The following is a 16,424-nucleotide window of genomic DNA, read 5'->3' on the forward strand; positions in this document are numbered from 1 at the left end:
GTTTGTTTGGGTATTATATCAGCAGAAGTCTGAGGGACTGTCGGTGACCGAGACTGTGTATTAGTCTGGCACAACTTCAAATGAAAAAAACCTTATACGTATTCTTGCTAATCACAGTAAGATTTATCTTCTGGGACAATAATGCGGGACTGTAATACTGATGTATCACTGTTTCACAGATATCCAATTCGAGAGACAAGGTTAATCAATTCCCTCGCATAACTGTAATCTTTCATTTGCATATTTTTACAGCAGTATAGTGGTTGTGAATACAAATTATACGACCATTTTGGACATAAATTGGTCACTAATAGAATTTAGCAATGCCAGAGAGTATAGCCTTGGATAACTATTCCAATCATGAAGAACTTGTTTCAAGAGAAGAAAAATATTCGAAAGCTTACGTAAAACAAAAACAGCCGCTTAAAAGACGAGAAGAGCCAATCATATGATTTAACTAACAACAATTCAATATATTTAGGCTTAATACCAGACAGGTAAATTTATATTTCGTATTTTCGAGCGTTTTGGAGTTAAAAAAACAAGAATCTGAATCTCATCAAAAATGTAATCATTACTTCGAAAATAGGAAATCCAATTTCATTTAACAAGTTTTTCCATGATATGAAAACGAGCATACGCGGGGGGGGGGGGGGGGGGGGGGGGGGGTAGGGATACGGATGTGAACAAAGATGAGAAAATCACTATTGGCCTTGGCTAAGTTTAAGCCCCCTGCCCATGACTTGTCAACTTCTAGAGGGTTATATAATATAACTCATATATTGCCATTATCAATGTGGATGTTGCCAGTTCTAATCGTGAGGAGGTCTCTACTTTTAGAACCTTTCATTTATTTATTTTTATTTATTTTATGTTAGATATAGGGCCTGGGGTGTACCGTTCTAGACGAGTTCATTTATCCTTGAATTGAATTTATGATACACAGGAAGTTATGTTTGGATTTTCGGTGCCGCAGTACATTATCGAATACACTTATTCCTGAATTGATTTTACAATAGTATTATACACAGCAAGTATTGTTTGGATTCACATTGCCCGCAACTGCAGTAGGTTATGATATGATTTTTGTACTGTTTGTTCAACTGTGAGAGTGCAGCTTTAAAAGTTTTTTGCAACAGGTTAGTTGAGGCAGATTTAAAGTATTTGATCATATGAAACTTCTATTATTATATTTTGCTTTGACTGCGGTAAAAAGAATCAGTTAATTACCACATCAAAACTCAAGCACAATAAAGAAACGGTATTGTAAATAAAACATATCGCGTTGCTATATAAGAGACAATACCGCCAATTAAAAGTTGGATTAAAAGCTAATTGACAATTAACTGTGTAATGCTTTCCTAACTATATATATATATATATATTTCTTTTAACTATAAGAATGAAAACCACATTCTTCAATTGAATTTAGAACATTTTCATATTAATATAAAGTGAGTTTTGAAGAGTAAAGTTTTTTCTTAAACATATAATCGCGGTTGAATATGCTTCATGGTAAGAGCAAATTAATATTGTGATCGTATTGCAATACAGAAAGGAGGGAATCCATTTACAAAGAATACAACTAACAATTAATGTATTTTCAAAAATGTTTTTAATAAATTGTAAACAAAACAACAAAATATATAATAAGACTACAGCCCCCGGACTACTGAGCACAGTACACAAGAGGCCGAACTATAAAGAATGCACATCCAATTTCCGCATTCACAAACATCAGAAACGAACTAGGGAACCATGGCAGACCTCTGGTATGCGGGAATGAGTTTCCGTTGTTTTTCGTAAAAAGTGTAATAGTGACACAGCTGTTGCCTAGCAATCACTATAAACTGACAATGTTCACGTTACTCCTTTGCCAAATGGAAACCTGATTTAACAAAAACAGGAAATAATATCAACATGTAAAGTCACGTTCCAAAAACGACTATTACATAAGTCTGTAAAGCCTGTGTTCTTTAAGTGTGGCTTTTTCTCACAGACGTGTGTCCTTCTTTGATTAAAAAAATAAGTACTGGAAAATTCCTCTATGGATTCATTTAATTTAAAGAACCCAATGCCCATATTCACTTGATTATTTTACCTTTAAAGATTAACGTTCTCGTCTAGTGTATCTATATTTACTTAATATAAAAATGAAATGTGTACATGGATGTTATACTGTTAAAAGAAACCCTTTTTCAATGGAAGTACACATTTATACTAACTTTAGCTGTACATCTATAAAGTGTGAACTATTCTTAAACTAATGTATAGTAATTTTAAAAAAATGCACTTGATATTTTTTGTTTACATAAAGTATACATGTAGTAATTGCTAATGCATTCACCAAGAGTTGTCACTAATATAAAGGCGAATAAACTTCCAAGACAAAGCTTTGATGCAGATAAATGAGTTGTTATAGTTATGACCTTTGACCTTAAAGCCCCAACTTTTACTACCCTGGCAGTAAGTTTTGTAGGAGGAGCCTATCAAATAACAAGGCTACTCCAGGCTGTCTGTCAGCTAAAAATAGCTCACTTTCAATGATTCACAAGCAAATGTAAACAATGGTCAGTTGAAGAATAAACATGAACTTACATGTTTTGATGCTTACAAATTATTATTATACGTATTTTGTGCATCCATATCAATATCATTGTTATGAAAATTGAGTTGAGCTAGACTAGCATTTCTGATTTTTAAACTTCTTATTAATGTAAATTGAACAGTGAAAATCAAACATTCTTAACTTTTCTGTCATTGCTGGCAGGTCCATTAATAGAGATAATGCAGCAATAAGTGCAGAAATAATGAACTATTTAAGTCTGAGATGTAGCACAATGCACACAAATTAGCAAGTGTTGCTGTGATAAGGTCTAATAAAAATGATAAGCTATTTGAAATAATTTATCACTGTATATCTGTTATTTAATTCCCCTATATCTTTAAAACATTTGTTAAATAACACATAAAAATATAACTGCAGAAATGATTATGATATTCTATTCAGTTTGAAAATTCAAAATTACTTTTCTGGAGAAGTTTTACAATGCACTCTAGGTGTTAATTCTATTGATACATCAAGCCTTCTGCTGATCAAGTTTGTCCATAAAATTAACCACGTGGGAATTGTTTACATTCTCTGTTTCTCTAGGGTTCATGACCTCATTAGCTCCTCCCGGCAAATTCAAATTCTTGGCAGTTTAAATAATTTTTTGAAACTATACTTCACAATTTTTTGTTTTGAAAAATGAAAACACCAATTGATAAAGAATGTTTCAATGTGTATTTATGCAATTTTTCATAACTTTTTATTCAGTAGTTTACTTAAAATTTTGAAAAAGGGCTCTCTGATGTGAAACATGCATAATTTATATAAAAACCTGCCCCAGCGCCATTTTCTGGCTTTTATATGGCAGTTGGGGGTTTAAGCGTGTCACCTTTGCCATGTGTCTAATTACCTGGGCTGTGTATTTTGCATGTTATTTTGATTATTCTAACAAGCGATCCTAGTTTTAAGAAATCTTTCTAGTGGTTAGGAGGATATGGAGCAAATACAAATTTCAGATTTTAATCTCTTTGTCTTTTCCTTTCTTTGACTTGTTAAACTTTGTTGTATACATACTCTGCATTTCGTTTGGATGAGGTTTGCAACATATGACTTGATGAAATTCATTTTAGTGGTCAAGAAGATATGAAGTGGACACATATTTAGGTCATTTGTTTTTGGACTTCTACGTGTGATCTTGATCTTGGACTTAGTGACTCGGGTAATTTGCACTACATATCGTCTGTCTGATGAGTCAAACAACTGATGCCAAATTCATGAAAATCTTCAATGTGATTTATCCAGTAGGGAGCGGACACGAATTTGTTTCATTAACATTTGACCTACAAATATGACCTCAACACTGGACTTACTGACCTGGATTGTGCGCCCTGCAAATAATGCACAGGGTAACCCTCTAAGTATTGCCAGCAATTCGTAAAGAAGTGGATTCATTGGAATCATGAAAGTGCAAAAACCCTCACGTTCCCTTGTGCCGATTTATGCGGAATTCCGTTACAATAATATTGAAAGGACCAGAAAAAATAACTAAAATAACTAAAGCCATGCCATTTTGTAAAACAGATGTCTTCCGGGCGAATCTATTTACCCTTTTATATACATGAAGAGAATCTTTTCCTCTTACTTTCAAACTACTTTGGCAGAAATATTACTTTTCTACCTGTTTGAGATTAGACGGGTGATACAGGTACCTCATGGCTGTCCTATTATTTTAAGATTAAACGACTACTCATCCAGGAACATAGGTTATACTATTCTAGTGTCTAGTTTTGTATAAAATTAAGTAATGACGAGAATAGATTCTTCAAACTGAGATCTATTTGTATCCATAAATTTCCGTCATTTAATCTGTCCAATGCATTGTTAAGTCATAAAGCAGGTTTTGTCTGTCGCTAACATCATTCGAAATTTTTAAATAAGTAAATACAAAGAGTTAAATGTTGTTTATTACTGTTACTACTTTAAAAGTACTGTTTGATCATAAGAAAGTAAACGTCATTCGTAAGAAATATATACGCACACTTGTTTAAAAATATAACAAATTTGCAAATCAACCGACGTGTTTCGAAATTTCATTTACGTTACTGGAAAACAGTTAATGTAACTTATATTAAAGCAATTCAGACTTACTCTTGCATATTAAGCAAAATGTTGATGAGATGTTAATAGAGTTTAATGGTGCACATGTTGAACTTGCGTTTTAGCCTTCTATTCTCGCAACAGGTTGATTTTTAACGTAAATGTCTTCTGATTTCTTCCAAGAGTTAATCCCTTTACAATATAGTTATTTATTTCATGATATGAATGGGCATTTTCTACGCTCTCCATTACCTCATTATCACACATCCTCTATATGAATAACACCGTGGAGATAGAAATATTATACTGTGAAAATTAATGTCGCCAGGTCTTAATGGAATATGTTCTTTCGCACATTTCAATAAACATTTCAACATCGGTTGTGTATGCAAGTATTTTATTAATAATTGCTTACATAATGCAGTGACAGTGTATCATAAAATCATTTTTACGTTCTGTACACGTTTGAAAATAGTTGAATGTTATTTTCTGTTATTAGAAACTTTATATGTCATTTTAACAACAAGTTTAATTATCAAAATTAAACACTAAACTTTGCATTCGAAATGGCATGAATCTCATTTTACCTCATAAAACTACGTCTTTTCTATCTTATCCTACATAATTTACAAATAAATCATAGAAAACAACTTTAAAGTCGTATGTTTGCCAATCTTCAGTTACACATGTTTTTCCAGTAACCCTCCTTACAATGTAGTGCTTTGGGGGAGAGCTGCTGAAAGTCATGTTGTATAAATGTTTTAGCATTCATTTCGGACGAACTCGCTTTGTTGTGGTCGTCTGTAAAAACGTTTGAGATGGGCGCTATTTATTAAAACATGCTTACCTCGACGTTCGTTTAAAATCAATTCAACCCTTGCTTGCTTTTAAATATTCCATGTTAAATCCCGACATTTTTAAGCAAACACAGTATTTCATATGGTCTTTTGAACATGCCAGTTTTCTACGTTCGTATCATTTTATTTGTAATAAAACGTTGATATATTTCGGTTGGTCTATGTCGGAACATAAGTTAACCAAATTTTGTCAAAGATAAAACAATCTAGAAAAAAAGAAAGTCTAACGGGAAAAGCCACGTACAGCCTTTTCGAAGTTGAATAACAGCAATGCATGCATGGACGCACACGCCCGTCACAGGTAACACAGACAACAATGACAAAACGGACAATTATAAAGAGCAAGGGGCACTTTGTAGCAATCATAGGTACAAACAACGCTGGGAGCTTAAAGACGGTCTATGGCGCACATCCATACTCGTTCTTAGTCCCATACATGTTTCAAAAGACAGTGTAAATAAAATTTATCCGCCCAAGTCAAATCCCTAACATGTGCAATGGCAACAGAAAGCATGTAAGGTTGTTTTGATAAATCTGTTTAAAAAGCAAATTTTAAAGGCCCATATTGCCCTTATTTAAAACATGGCTGCTACATTTTCCGTTTTGAAAATAAAATACATTCATTTCTTGTTAAATACTGTTACTTATAATTACTTTCTATAACATTTGTTAAAGGTTTGAATATTACTGAATATACTAGAATGTTTTATTGAATCTATTGATTTTTTATTATCTCCCTATATAACTCTAACTATAACAGTTCATGTGCAATATTAAAAGGAGTGCTTTTGACCAGGTAAGTACGCATGACATCTATTTGTAAATTGTTTTTCATCTGTTTTTAAAAGAAAAATTAAAAACATTATGGACCTTTAGAAATCAAATCGCAAATACCTAATGCCTTTGGTAAACTTTAAGACGGAGCATCAAACAAAATGCCATTAAAGGCATGATAAAACAGGCCACGATAAGAGCTCTCTACCTGTTCCGTCAGACACAATCAAAGACGAGTTGTAAAATGTATGAACATCAAACACACGGTGCGTCGCAAGGAAGTCTTTCAAAGTTTATAAACAACACCCCCTTGAAAAGTAGGTTTTAATATACATCTTCGCAGAAGGGACTCTAAATTACAATCACATTTTAAAACAAAACTAAAATTACTTACTTAAATTTAGCAAATAATTTTTGAAACAAAACTAAAATTACTTACTTAAATTTAGCAAATAATTTATGCAGATTTGAAAACGGTAGCCCTGCTGAAGAAGCGAATTTGTAATAGAATGGATTTGATCTCAACAGGATCAGAAAATCTTATTTAATATTACAATGAATTAACAAAATAAATATGAATCTGTTCAATGACTGCTTCTTTTAATTGACGTTTTCATACCAGCTTAACATTGTTTTGTGTAATACTTTTGTTGACGATAACTCTATGAAAACTTAAAATGAACATATAGCAGGATGGATTCAACAACATCGTAAGATACTCTCAAAAAATTAAGAATGTCCTGCGAAATTTTAGACATGTCACTATTTCAAGATCAGTGCAACGTTCAACATTTTGACGACATGTAGATGTCTGTAAAATGTCCAAAATACAAACTCCAGGAGTGTCTGTTTCTTATCAATTTTGTTATTTTGTCCGCAGAGGACAAGAGCGTGGGATTGATGTATCACTGATTTCGTCACAAGCTAGAACATCAATTTACATTTTGTAATAGAAAACACAGTAAGTGTGAATATTGAATAGGCCGCCAATGAAACTGTTATCTAATGACACATGTCAGAGACCATTCATTTAAAGAGAAAAAAAACATAGTTTGCCTTGTCGTATACGAGCCTTCTTAACAGCGACTGGTTGTGTAAAATTTATCGATTTAATTTCCCAGTCGTGCATTTGCCACTGACCGTTCCGAGGCTAATCCCCTGCGCTCCTTTATTATTGTATATGTCCTTGATTGTGTGATCTGCCACGCGTTGTTCTAGTGTTATATTTTAGGCTGCGTTCGTTGAATTAACTTTAGAGATTGTGATTAAAGAGTACACATCGATAGCCTAGTGGAAAAGCATCGAGTGCGGGAGGTTGTGGGTTTGATCCCCGGTTGCGTCATACCAAAGACGTGAAAAAAACGTACCTTGCTTGGCGCTCAGCATTAAAAAGGAAACTGGCCTCTTCTCTCATACCCTCGTGACGATGGATTCCATCAGGAATGAAGTGTCGAGAGTGATTAATATAAGTTGTATAACTTGCTTCACAATCGACCTAAAAATAGTATAAACTAATAACTACACATACACGAAATTACTTTAAAAAGAAAATTTAAAGAAGCGTGTCTTTCATACTTATTTTGAATCAATGACTGGATTTTTCAATGATACCCATATAACAACCCTATATTAAATCCCAATTTAATCTTAATGAAATCTAGTATATGCGAGAGAAAAAATGGGATTCGATTACCAATGTAACTAGATAATATTTGGTATCAAAAATGGTATCAAAAATGGAAGACATATAACTTCTCTTTGTGACAAGCTTTAAATTTGGACCAACGTATTTCAACTTTCCCGTCTCGGGAATAGTTTATAGTGTTTATAATAGTTTAGAACTATTAAACATATAATGAAGCTGACATTAAGTGCGTTTAGATATTCACACGTTATGTCATGGGATTTAAACCGAAACGCTATGAAAGAGCATTTATTTTACGAAATGTATTTATTGAACTTTTGTAGAAATTCGACCAACGCCAAATTCTCATTTAATGCAACTGCTTCATTCCGAAGATATTATTCGAAACATTAAATGTATACATTACATATTATAGCGCTCCAATATCTGTGTACAATTGATTTGCTATTTTAGCTTTTCAGCGGTAACTGCAGTTTAAACAAAATAACTATAAACTGAGGAAAGTTTCACTGCATATTTCTGCCACTTCTTTATGCAGTGAGTATCAGTAAGGCAAACAATTGATTAGCATTATGCAAACGAACATGGCGAATCTGAACAATATTTTTGTCAACACAGTTTTGTAATATATGCAAACAGGTGACTCTGGTAAAACAGCAGCGACATGTATGTGTTAATCAAAGTTCTCGTTTAACAAATAAAATCTAGGATACTAACAGTAATTAGATAGTCTTCATGTTAGCAAGCGTTGTCCAAGTAGCCGACATTGTATTTGCGTTAGTTTGTCTTGCGCCACTTCAAATGACAAACGCCTTAAATGTGTTCTTGTCAGTCAAAATGAGATCTTTTCTCCTGGGACGAGATTGTAGGACTACAATGCGTATATACTTTCAATGATTTACTGGTTTAGAAACCAGAAAAGTCATTTCCCTCACATAAACGCAATCTTTTTGTTTTGCATTATTGAAACAGCGAAATAGTAGTGTGTTGTGTCTTTCGTATAAATCGGTCCGTATTTATAGGTATCATGCTAGAGTATTGGCTTGGTGCACGGATCTTTCGCATGTTTAGGGCTTTTTTGCAAACGTAAAGGATCCTTCTAAGGCAAGATAGTCACAAAAACTTTCGATCTGTGTAGTCCGCAAATAAAATAACTGTACACAAACGTAAAAAAACATCATGTCACACTACCCGAATGTCAAAGACACTAAACGTTTAAAAATGAAAACATACTGTTCAATTAAGCTATTACTTTCTTACATAACCATCATTTTAATATCAATATTTTATTACAAAAAATCTCACTTCGATAAAATACTGTTGACAATGTACTTATCGATACGTTTGTTGTTGTTTTTTTTGTGTTTTGTATTATCTTTCAGATTTCTAAAAGTGTAGCTTTCTTTTTCTTACACATTCAGTGAAATATACTTTTAATAAATGTCTATATTTCAACAAAATTGAATAATGCAAAGACATCAGTTGATTTATTGTACGCCCTCTTTCCATTTTTAAAAAGTTACAACTGTACATTGTGGTCAAATTTGTCACACATTAGAAATACGCTGTATAATATATTGTAATTTTAAATTAAATGGAGTGATGTTATGGTAACATTTTATTTAATATACTGACTTTACCCATTTTAAAATGTCATAAAATTATACATTTCTGTATGAGACAAAAACAAAACAACTAGATTATTCTGTTACATCTTGGGGACATATTTAAATTTTATTTGATATCTGACCATTAGAAAATGTAAAACTGCCGCATGCATAACGTCATCTAAAGAATAAAGTCGCACACGCGTATTTATTCAAAGAACACTTTTCTTTGGAGTCGTTAAGTCATTGGACGCCGACATGAAAAGTTATCTCTTTTCTATATATACTGTAATTATTTTTCTAAAGTAATGGCTAAATCATTTGTCATTCATAAATGATTGCTACACATACTAAATATAGTTTCGTTGATATGATTTAAATTTAAGTCAAGCATACATATGTTATAAGTGCTTATCATTATTAAAGAAAAGATATTTACTATTTTCTCTCCGTCTGAGTTCGAGGACCTGACTTTCAATATACACGATCATGTCTCAGACTGAATATATGCGACAACTCCGGATACTTCTGGTAGAATGCCATTTTTATCTATAGAACAGCGAGGTCATTAGTAAATTCATACCATAAATAAAGCATTATGAATATTTCTTTAAAAATCTGTGATGTAAGGTTTATCATTCTTAACTAACTTTGAAATAAGCTGTTTTAGCAAATTCATCCACCATATCATGACAAAGTTATATACAGATTATTAATCAGGCAAAGTTACATGAGTATTTTGACAATACAATATACCAAAGCACACTAATGGTATAAGAAAAATCGGAAACTGTCGTTACAGTAATAGCTTCTCACTTGTATTTAGTAAACAGGTAAAGTAGCAGTTGTATCGACATATAATTGTGATTATGAAAAGTTATCATGCAGTATTTCCCGTTTTAATGTTGTTAGAACAGACAGAAGTTTAAAATTGTCTCTTTAGTGGCGTATCCAGACACAAAAATAGCAGCGTTGCAAGCCTTTACAGGGATCCGACTAATACTTCCATAAACTATTTCTTGGCGTAGCTACGGCATTGTTGCAATAACACGGAAAAGGGGTTACTGATTGTTACCTTATCAACTGAACATATATTGGCGAGGTGATCTACATATTAACTGAACAGAGGTTTAAAGCGTCGAAACGTTAAACTTATCAAATAGCATCATTGTCTAAGTTTTTAATACACACGAGTATTCTACACTGTAACTGAGCGGATGGAGTACGGATAATATACCTGCAATTACTACAATTATTAGTTAAATAATCTAAAACAACGGGAACGATCAAGTCATAAAAGAATGTCATAATTTATACAGGAGTATTGTAAAAGAAGTCAATAATTGCTAAATGTAGTTTTCATTGTAGGCACAATTGTTAATACAATTATTTCCAGTCGCAGTTCCCGAAAGAGAAGCAGGGGATTTTACAATATTTATAGCCTATATTTTTGTTTTGTATATGTTGCCCTGTGGAATAAGTGTTTTCGAAAACTATCATTTCACTTGTGCGAGCAGATATTGCAGACTTAATGCATTTGAAACCTGAAGCTTCTATACATTCTTTTGCACCGAAGATCGGGCGCGTCTTTACACAAACGGCAAATAGTTTTCTCCTTTTCTCATGCATTTCGTTACAAAAGGTTTCTGGAAGAAGATAAAATTCACAAACAATATAAAAGCATTCCTTTTCAATTCCAATTTGTCAATTTCTTAAAACAGCTGTTAGGAAACTAAATGTGCTATTAATAAGCATTTACGCGTGAGGAAATAATGCTGGTAGGGGCACCTGGTGTCTTCCTCCAACATGAAAAGCTGAAAAGTCACCATATGACCTTAACTTGAGTCGATGTGACGCTAAAACCATCAAAAATCATATACAACCAAAGCGTCTTCACACCGCATTATCATCAATTTCAGGGCAAAGGGGCTAAAAACAGCATAAACCAACAGTTCTCACGGAGAAACTGTCTCTTGGAGCTTATTGCTCTAGGTTGGTTGGTTCTAGTTGTCAGTTTCTAATTACACAGAAAGCAATGTACAATAAACAGCCACGAAACCTTCGGTCATTATCTTTGTTTTCGAACAATAATACGGACCCGACGAGGTTAGCCAGGACCTGGAAACATTTCAAACTTTCTATTTTAGATGCATCCGGCTGTAAAACATTACGGTTTTTGTTTGATATCATTATGTTACAAACTTCCTTAGTTTATGTATCATCACTTAAGATTATGTATAATGTATACTCTGAAAATAGATTATGTCAGCTGATAAAATAACTACATTTACTGAGAGTTTTCGCGTACTATTTGGCGAAAATAAAACAAATGGACATTTTAACAATCGGTTGAACAGGCACTTTTATAAAACTATATCTGAAAATCATATGAATAACCAAAATATCCGACCTATAAAATGTTGATACTAATCCACTTGGTCATGAATGTATTACCTACAAATAAACACTAAAGAGGATGGAACAATTAACGAATTAATAAAATCAACAAACATATAATTACACTGAATGATTGATAAATAAACCAATTACATATGACTAGTTATAATCTTTAATCCAAAAGTTTAATTATATCCAAGATTCGGTCATGTAACTTTCTGATATATTTTTTATATTACAGTACTATTTGTGTTTTATATAACATCCATATATACATCTATATATATTTTTATGGTGTAAACGTTAGACCTTGAAACACATTAATTCAGCTGGGACATGTCTACGTGTTGAGAGGATGCAGCCTTAACAGATATTCTTATCGGCTATGTCTCCTATCTAACAGCTTATGTCAAATTGTCACTATGCTGAGATACAGATTTTATGTACTTTTTCTAACGTGAGAATACAAATTATACACTGAATCTTTAGTATTTGACCGAGTTGTGGAGAACGAATTAACATGGCTCCCAGACAAATTGCATTATTGGGAAAAGCTAGTTTTTTAAATTTTTAATGAAATATAGACGACCAAGTGTGAAATTCTAATAATATTTCAAAAATATGAAATATTTGCATACATTTTGATAAAAAACATACAAAAATAGTTCTGAGTTATTCGCAGAATAGTTTCAGTTCAAGGGGTGTTACTGTAATCACTCACCGTCTGTCGTTCGTCCGTTCGTCTGTCAACATTGTCTTCAAACGAAGTCTCCTCCTGTCACCTTTAGTTAGAAATCAGTGAAACTTGGCCTAGATGCTTTTGGCGGTGCCCTTCCAAAGTACAAAAAGTTCCACTTGGAAGAACTGACCTGCGACCCGCCAGGGCATTTAAACTTCCGCTCCTCTTCAACTACTGGACAGATCACAGAAATGTATCATAAGTGACATTAAAATCTAATAAAATTAACTTCTTTGAAAGATCTTCTTTTTGTTAATATGCAGGCTAGATTTCAAAAAAAACATTTTGGCATAAACCATGGATCATTCTTATATTTTAAACAGGTAGTGCTATGAATATATGTTGTTTGTTAACTTCTGATTCCTCACACACTTACTTTCTTTCCTTCTAAGAACTGCATTTTTTGCTTTTATGTTTTATGTGTGTTCTATCTCCTTACTATTGTTACATAGCTTAAAATGTCTGTGATTGCTTCTGACCGGACTACAAGAAATTGGAAGTTACGTTTTCATATGTGCCTAATCATTAACCTAACCATTAACCGTTAACACACTGCAAATGAAAGTACTAAATACGAAAATATAGTTCCACTGTCCAAATAATAAACAACGTTTTCCTATAACAAGCTGAATTATCAAAGTATCAGTAAAGATAAGTAATTACTATACCTACAAGTATTATTTTCTGAAAACATCACATATACTTTACATAAGTTCCCTCCTTGTTTATTCAAACCTAACCGCTTTAATGTATCTTTAAATGCTGTAATTGATTGCTGCAAAAATATAGGATTAGATAAAGCATTGTCTTTGAAATTATGCAGCAACATATGCTAAACAGTTGTGCCCTTAGCAGTAAAAAGATATGTGTGAATAGAGAGTAATGTCATTCAGTTCAATACAAACTTTAACAAACGCAAACATATGACTGATCTAAAACAAAACACTTTAAAGAAACAGCTGCTGCTGCATGCAGAACGGAACAATATCCACATTTCATGTCTTTGTTAATCAATGTAAATCTAGTTAAAAGACTGCAATAAGATTAAGAAAGATATCTCAAAGAATAAATAGTAGAACTGACGATAATGTTAAATTTCAGTCTATATCACTGACGGAGACAAACGCTTGAAATATGTTATATACATTGCTACTAAGCGAACAAAAGGGACAGGTACTAGTTATGTCACTGTTTATTAGATTACAAAACAAACCTTATAGTCCGAGCTAACCAGTGGTCAAAGGTAAGATGTGTTGTATATTCTGATAGAGTCTTGGTATTATTTGCTTCTTACTTCTTTGCCTGTGAGTTATGAAGGTTTTTTTAAATACTAAGTTAAAAGGCTTTTCCTCTGGTAAACCGTTTTGATCATCTACTTGTCATCATTTTAAAAAAAGTTCTGGTTTCTCCTAACAGCTCCCAGGAGGAGCTATTAATGAGAAGAAAAGGCTTTCCCCGACTCACCATTACCACATTATTATAATACACTATATGAGATAAATGTTTCTATACAAGAATGCTTTCGATGTTAAATGTAGCTCATACAAAAGGAATTATTTCCCCTTGGTCTAATGAACGTGTCTCGTATTTAGATATCATCTGTATCTAAGTGCTTAAATAATGCAGTTTCATTGTATGACATACTAGCAGTAATAATATTGAAATGTTGGAGTTTAAAATGTAACGTAAAATATCATTTATCCCACAAATGTATTATTTGTAAACTGAAAGCAAAACATCATTCTGCATCACAAACATCAAATCAAAATTGCATGAAGAAACGCATAATTATACCTAAATTCTTTCAAATTTAAATTATTTTGAATAATATATATGAAATAACATATTCTACATAACAATACAAATACAAGTGACCGAGTATTGCAGTGGCAGTCCCCTACCGGTACCTTTGTTAGTGTTTAGGAGCTAAGAATCAAAAACTATTTTTAATTAAATTCAGTAGTGATCTTAACCTACAAGCATAGATTATGTATTGCAGGATCCAGATTTGCAAACGGACAGACAGACAGACAGACAGATTGACTGACGGGCGGACGGAGGGTATTCATGTAGTCCCCTCCGGTGTTAAAGAATCTACATTAAAGTCGCGTGCGACTTTCCAGTCCATAGTTCCATCTTTGCAATTGACCAGTCGCCAAACGTCCGATCGCTCCGCCTCTTAGATCACGTGGTCTGGAAATGCGAAACCTCCGACAAGCAAGCTTCAAAATGACGGATACGATAATGCTGAAATGATGTCCTTTACGATGTTGGCTTATATTTCTTTCCTTACAAAAGAACATTATAACTTAAAATTTTTCTAATTAGTCATTATCAATCTTATCAGGAAGGTCTAATATGTATTATTCGTTCCAGATTCGGGACGGAAATAACACTATTAAGGTTAAAGAGGTTGCGGGTATTTGACTTTGAAAAAAGTTAAAGTTGTTTACTATTATTATTATTGTTATTATTATTCCCTGATGAAGGCATGTTGCTGAAACTTTGGAACTATAGTAAATTTTGAAACTGGCAGCGTGTTTGGTCTTTATCTACTTCATTACTTTTAAAGTTGGTAATTCGAAAATCAAATGTTTCGCTAAGACTCCGCGTTGAGTTGTAGTTTTCTTCGCTTTCACATGTTTCTCAAACTCTAAAATGTATGTTGTATTTCGTATATTTCTCAAATTCTAATCTGAAATTCTGTTCTGTATTTTCGTTTGTCCTCAAATTTTGTACTTCATTTCAACTGTATAACGTTTTCAAATGTACCCGCCCAAAGGATATACTATAAAAGTGTTGCATATTTAACGCAATATGAACGTATTGAACACATTTTATTTTGTCAGTTTATTCACATGTCCTTAATTCTTCTAAATTATTGATATCATTTATTTATTCATTCAACTTTACTTGTGTTAATTCATTTCGGGTATACAAACGGCTTTTCTTTTGTGGCTATCAAACTGAAATTTAAGAAGTGGCATGAGTACTTATTTTAATGAACTCGCTCAGTTGAAATTATAGGGGGTAGGTATGGGCACCCGAACAGTGACTGGTATTCCAGCGGAATTCACACGAGTTAGGGGATTCTTGTGCGATTTCATTATGAAGCCAATTCTTTTTATTTTTTTTTCAACATTTCAAACTTCAATCTATATTTGAAAAAAACTGAGCGGTATTTCGTTATTATATCAATAACAGCTTTTAATGTCTAAAAGCTTAAATCTTCATTTAGTGTTGTATAGGTGAAGCATTACTTTCGAGAAAAAAATAAAACACTAAATTTCTGACGAAAAAAGGGTTGCCGACCCAATGATTTCTTATTATTTGGCGATTGAACATACTTGTTCGTTCACAAAATAAGTACCTTAGTTTATTTGGAATTCATTAAATATATGATTCAGCTTTAAGTCCACAAAAAATCATATTCAGAATACACCTAAATATTGGAAGTAAATCAAGGTTGTACCACAGAAAAGTGGTCTCGGTCTTTCCCTATGGCCAATAATAAAAAAGTTACAATATATGCTATTTATAGCTACAACAAAGGGAAGTAATTCTAAACAAGAGCTGCCACTATTAGTCTTAAAAGACCCAGAAGCCCAAGAATGCTACAGTTGTCTGCGCAAAATATAATGGAATAGTTTAGATATGAATGATTTTTGTGACCTTGACCTAAGAGTCCCGCGTTATAAGCGCGACACATCTTCATAATATGGTTAACATTTGTATGAAATTATTTTCAAATCCCTTG

At 32.8% G+C, this 16,424-nt stretch overlaps 1 long non-coding RNA gene across 1 annotated transcript in view; it reads left to right on the forward strand.

The window, feature by feature from the left end:
* The window catches only part of LOC123544903 (uncharacterized), a 43,841-nt gene extending 28,642 nt beyond the window's left edge, over positions 1-15,199 (forward strand). Inside the window, exon 2 of the long non-coding RNA XR_006685193.2 lies at positions 14,667-15,199. This is a non-coding gene — a long non-coding RNA (uncharacterized LOC123544903). The remainder of the gene's footprint in view (positions 1-14,666) is intronic.
* The last annotated feature ends 1,225 nt before the right edge of the window (positions 15,200-16,424 follow it).

This window comes from Mercenaria mercenaria, chromosome 1 (genome assembly GCF_021730395.1).
Source record: "Mercenaria mercenaria strain notata chromosome 1, MADL_Memer_1, whole genome shotgun sequence".
In the NCBI taxonomy this organism is placed as follows: domain Eukaryota; kingdom Metazoa; phylum Mollusca; class Bivalvia; order Venerida; family Veneridae; genus Mercenaria; species Mercenaria mercenaria.